Raw genomic sequence first — 5,915 nt, 5'->3', positions numbered from 1 at the left:
TTGAAATTAGCAAAATAAAAGAGATTTGTTGTTCATTCAACATAATCATAAAAGGATTCAATTAACTAAGTTTAATATAGTATATTTACATTGGTGATTGTATTGTTTTAGAATTTATTCAATTAATGGGAAAAAAAGCTTTTACAACAAAGGTTCAGTTAGCAAACGTGGTTATGGTGACTCTTCGTCCGATGAAGTTAGTTCTATCACAAAAGATTTAATGAATTAGCTAATACAGACGTCAATTATCATGTCTTCCTTTATAATGTTATCAGTATGCTTAATAGCCTTGACCCAATTTTCCTTGCAAATCTGAAACAAAGTCGGTTTGGATATGTTGGTCGCATCTGTGACACGTTTGATTGCTTGGTCAGTTACAAATTAACAGTTTCCTTATCCTTTTCCCACTTTGAAAAAAAAAAAAAACTGATAGACATTGTATGCAGGGTTAAAATATGTACCATAATTACGGTATATGTACTCTTCAGGGCTTGCGTACCAGTACTCAGCAGACAATGAAGCTATGAGTGAAGAATCTGACCTGGGTTAATACCTGCACATTAACTGATTTAGCGTGTCGGTTAATCTTGTTTTTAACTCTACAACGATGGTTTAAACTGTCTGTGAACTATTGAAATTTGAAATAGAATAATCGATCTACATTTCCACTTTGAAATTATTATAAAAGAAATGGCATTAGTAAGGACCATTTAAACAATTTATTGGCGCCGCGGTTTATTTCTTCCAGAGTAGCCCAATTTCAGGCAAGTAGCGGCACTCTTTTATAACCCGCGGTAAGGTGTTCAAAAGTAGCCCAATTGGGCGGGTAAACCGCGGGTTTGGCAACACTGTACGCTGTTGCTTGTCCCGTCTTATGTGCAAGAGTTGGTTCAACTCTCTACGAAAAACTACTATTTATTTATCTTTTTATCTTCTACAGACATTCTAACTCTCATTGAAAATAATATAGATAATTTAATATATCTATTAAATTGTATTAATTACAATTTTATGATCTTTAATACTCTATGGCATTTACAAAAATAAGAAGTGCCATTTTATATCCAAGTGACAGCACCCAGAGGACCTAAACAAGAGCCTTACCATATGACGTCAATGGCATAGTATCCTACAAATGGCATCGGAAAACTAGAAACAACATAATTTCATTACGATTTTACAATTATCTTCCACTAAAATATATTGCCTTTGCGTTTACGAATTACAAAGTTGCGCTAAAGATCTCTCTCTCTCTCTCTCTCTCTCTCTCTCTCTCTCTCTCTCTCTCTCTCTTTTCCCCGTGGCTGCGTGAGAGTACAATAACAATAATTGGAAATAATATTTGAATCCTTTATTTTAGTAAAACTCGGGGGGGATTGCTATTAATTCTAGTAAACTATTTCGTATGTGTGATTACCGTGGACCCAAAGTGAAATAATACATTTGCATATTATAATTTTACATTATAAAAAATGTGGTTTTTTTATTGATGATAATACATGTACAGTATTTATTTGGCCCACTGAACTAAAACGTGAAACTCATATGTATTTCGTCCATTTATTTCAATTATCTCTGTCCTAAATGACAAAGACAATATGTATTATTAAACAATGTGGAAAAAATTTTCCCCGCTCTATTTTAGTTATTTCTGATATTCAATTTATTTTTTTTTCTATCTGTTATTCCCTGAGTTTGCGCACCACAGTTTTCTTTTGTTTTGTAACCTTCAATTGTTACACCTTTATTATTGATTCGTTATACCTTAATATTCATTTCAGATAACATGTTCATCTTTCTTATGTACTGTCATACCGTTCAACCCCTCCTTCCTCTTTACATAATATTGTTTCTTCTTGACAGGGTTGCCAGATTATTTCGACTGGATTATCGTACATGAGCCTTAAAATTGTCGTTTTTCAACCAAAATTATCGTACACAGTTTCAAAATAATGATTAGGGAGTTACATGATCGACTTATTTCAAAATATTTTAGTATAATTGTTTAATTAAACACATATGTATATACCTAAGGTATGTATCGTACATCGTACTGGACCTAAAATAATCGTACATGTACGATAATTATCGTACTAATGGCAACCCTGCTTCTTGAGCTCCGATATGTGCGTTCCAGCGATGCACACGCTGATGGGTTAGGGTGCGTTCTGTTCTCAAATGCTCATGTAACATAGGATGTTTAGACTGATTGATTTGTGCTTAAGCAATTCGTTAATTTGAAAAACTTATTAGTTTTAAATTTTAATCATATAATTCTCTGCTTCTATTTATAAGCCGGTTTAATTAGGGTTATTAAATGTAACAGTCGATGAACGCCACCTAGTTCTTTTGTATGTATTCAAATTTTTACGCCAGACAGTGGGAGATTTATTATTACTTTCCCCTGGAGCTGCAAGGATACTCATTGTACTTATAAAAGCACCATTCAGCACCTACAGGAAAAGACTGGAAGAGTACCATTCGCCCATTTGATACGACCCAAGTGCCAACAGTGGGAACCTTCAACCAGAGTTGCCGTTTCATGGAAATATCCCATAAAATTGTGGAAGAAATGACCTCATGTGGGAGGTCAAAATTTGTCTTCGACCTGTGGAATTTTTCTATATTGAAACCTAACATCTCTATGGGAGCGTTCTTATAAGGACAACATTTTTATGGTAATTTTTGTGGAAATTCCAAATGTTTTAGGCATTCTACTGTTAGTTCTTTAGAAAATAGCCATGCAGGTCACAATTGTTGTTATTTATTCCCGGTTCACACCTTTTTATCATTCCGTACCTCCGAATATCTCTTGGGAGTGATATACTAAATCCCCATTTTGGACTTCTGGTGATTATCCTAAGCCACTAGACTTCCTCAAGAAGGTTAAATGCCTCCTTAGACTCGCTTTTGCGTTACTTAACCCGCATGTGTTTGTAAATTCCTATCTCGCAAAAACCCTTCATCAACTAGATTATTATATATTAGTATACTCATATTTTCACTTTTAAGAAGTTCATTTTTTTAAATAACTTAATTAATTCAATAAATTAATTTTGTTTTCAATTGTAAGTAAATGTACATTTTCTTGTGTCCTGATGATGGAGTCTAATATTTATTAGTTTTAAATTGATATGACGCTTTTTATTGTATTTTTCAATTTAAGATGCATAAAGTATTTTTACGTAAAACAAATATTATTTATATAAAATGTAAGTCTTATTATTGTAATTCCTTTACATGAAAAAAAAAATTATTATCTAAAATGAACACAAAGATAAGCGTGTTGAAGAATGAAATAAAACAAATTTAAGGTTTAAAGACCACTCATGAATGGCAGAGGCAAGGGACAGTGACATTGCCCTATCAAGCGGGACAATGCCCTAGAGGCTGACCATATTATACATAACATGCTCAGCGCCCAAGTCCCCCTCTCCACCCAAGCTAAGACCAAGGAGGGCCAGGCAATGGCTGCTGATGACTCGGAAGATAGCCCATCCACTCCCTTTCCTTAGCTCACATGAAGGGTGAGGTTGCTGTGACAAAAGAAACTAACAATCCTGAGCGGGACTCGAACCCCACTCTGACGTTCACCAGTCAGGGACGTTACCACATCGGCCACCACAACCCTAAGTGCTACCTACGAGGATCTAACTCAGTTGTATAGGCTAATCAAAAACTTCGAATTGGTTGTTTCCAATGAACACTGTCACGCTACTACAAACCTTAGTTGATACTTATTTTCTATTTGTTAGAGAAACTTTTGTGAAAGTATTCAAAGTTGATAAAAAAAAATTTCAGACACAGAATGCAGATTTAACCAAAATCACAAGATATTTCGACGTATCATAAGTTATGCAAATACCAACCAATCTAATGCATTTGTCAAAATAATCTGAGTATCTTCATTGCTAAAAGAAAAAAAAATGCATTTCAAAAGAAGCCGTAAATGTCTGGCAACATTTAATCCAAGATTTTTACCGTTTTAAAATAGGATATATTGACGTAAAAGAGTGATATTATGGTCACCAACCTTTAAAAGATAACAGTAAGGTAAAATTGCGGTCGCCTGTATTTTACTGAAGTTCGGTTGAGAATTATATTTTTACAGAGAATTGCCGATTAAAATTATGGTTTTTTTTTTCTAACAATGTTCCCTGTCTAAAGTTTCTGAACTACAGTATATTGTGCCTTGTAAAGCAATGGTCTTTGTTTATGAATTACGGATGTTGCTTCTGTTATTTAGATAATCCTCATATCAATTAAGGAAAGATGCAGGTCTTTTGTAATTTAACTCATAAACCAACTTCAGGTGCGGTTTCTAGAAAATATAGCTAGTAAATTAGAATTTCAATCCGTCCAATGGTAAATTCCTTATTAAAAAGTCTATTTCCACAATTTTAGTCAGACATGGGTCTATATTTAACGACTTAAATGACTTGCAAAATGAATTAATTGTGATTGGCATCAAGCAATGGCCAAAAAAATGTTAGGGTGATATCTTATTTTGGAGGAAAATTCAAGTTTCTGAAATAAAAACCTCATCTAAAGGAAAAGCAATTTCTACATCTAGCCTTGACTTACCAGTGCAAAGTTTACCATTTTCTGATTCCTCTGTCGAGAAAAAAAAAATAGAAATTCTATCAAGTGAGTGTAGGATACTTCATTCAAAGTTGAGAAATCCCCTTTGTATCTGGGGAGACATTGCTTCAAATAAGGAGTGGCCTGTCACAACACTAGGGTCGTGTAGTGAGTTTGATCCTTCTCAGTATGTTGAAAAATCTGTATGCAAAAGGCTCTGTAGATGAGGAAGAATATAATTTTGTAGCCTTATCATTAGAGCAATTAGCATAATAAGTAAGCAAAGGATGAGAATTCTAGCTTGTAGGTTAAACTAGCATGATTTTTATAACAACTGAGTCGTATTTTATTTAATTACTAGTGTATGCAACCCGTCAAAAATGACGCATACACATTTAGATATATGCACACATTATTCTGCCCGCAACCCGAGGGCCGGGAAGAGCTGATAGTGACTAAAAAGAGAATAACTATAGAGTTCTTTGACTAGCCAAGCAGTACTACATTGGATCCCTTTCTCTGGTTACGACTCATTTTGTCTTTGCTTACACATAAACTGAGTAGTCTGGCCTATTCTTTCTACACCCTCCTCTGTCCTCACACACCTGACAACACCGAAAATACCACACAGATCTTATTTGCCAAAGGATTAACTACTGCAATATAATTGTTCAGTGGCTACTTTCCTCTTGGTAAGGATAGAAGAGACTCTGTAGCTGTGGTAAGCAGCTCTTCTAGGAGAATGACACTCCAGAATCAAACCATTGTTCTATAGTCTTGGGTAGTGCCATAGACTTTGTACCATGGCCTTCCACTGTCTTGGATTAGAGCTCTCTTGCTTGAGGGTACACTCGGGCACGCCGTTCTATCTTATTTCTCTTCCTTTTGTTTGTTTTGAAGTTTTTTTAGTTTATATATTAATGATATAATTTAATGTTATTACTATTCTTATATTATTCTATTTTGATTGTTTATCACTTCTCTTATAGTTTATTTATTTCCTTATATCCTTTCCTCACTGGGCTATTTAACCTGTTGTACCCCTTGCGCTAATAGTATCTTACTTTTCCAACTAGGGTTATAGCTTGGTTTGTTATAAAGATAGCCATCTAAGCTAAGCAAGCACAGTAATTAGTCTTTGGCCTCTCCAAAGTAGAAGGGGAATATTTCTTTAATCAAAAATGTAAAAAAAGATAAAAAATTCTCCTTATGCTGCTTTTTGTGTATGAGCCATTTTCTGAATTTGCTTCTTAGGTGTTAAGAAGCTACCAGGTATTAATTCTCAAAGAGCATATGTCTGCTTTTTGAAATTTTACTTATGGTCTAGACTTTAA

The sequence above is a fragment of the Palaemon carinicauda genome, chromosome 31, assembly GCF_036898095.1.
Source record: "Palaemon carinicauda isolate YSFRI2023 chromosome 31, ASM3689809v2, whole genome shotgun sequence".
NCBI classification, from domain to species: Eukaryota; Metazoa; Arthropoda; class Malacostraca; order Decapoda; family Palaemonidae; genus Palaemon; species Palaemon carinicauda.
This window is presented reverse-complemented; position numbering follows the sequence as displayed.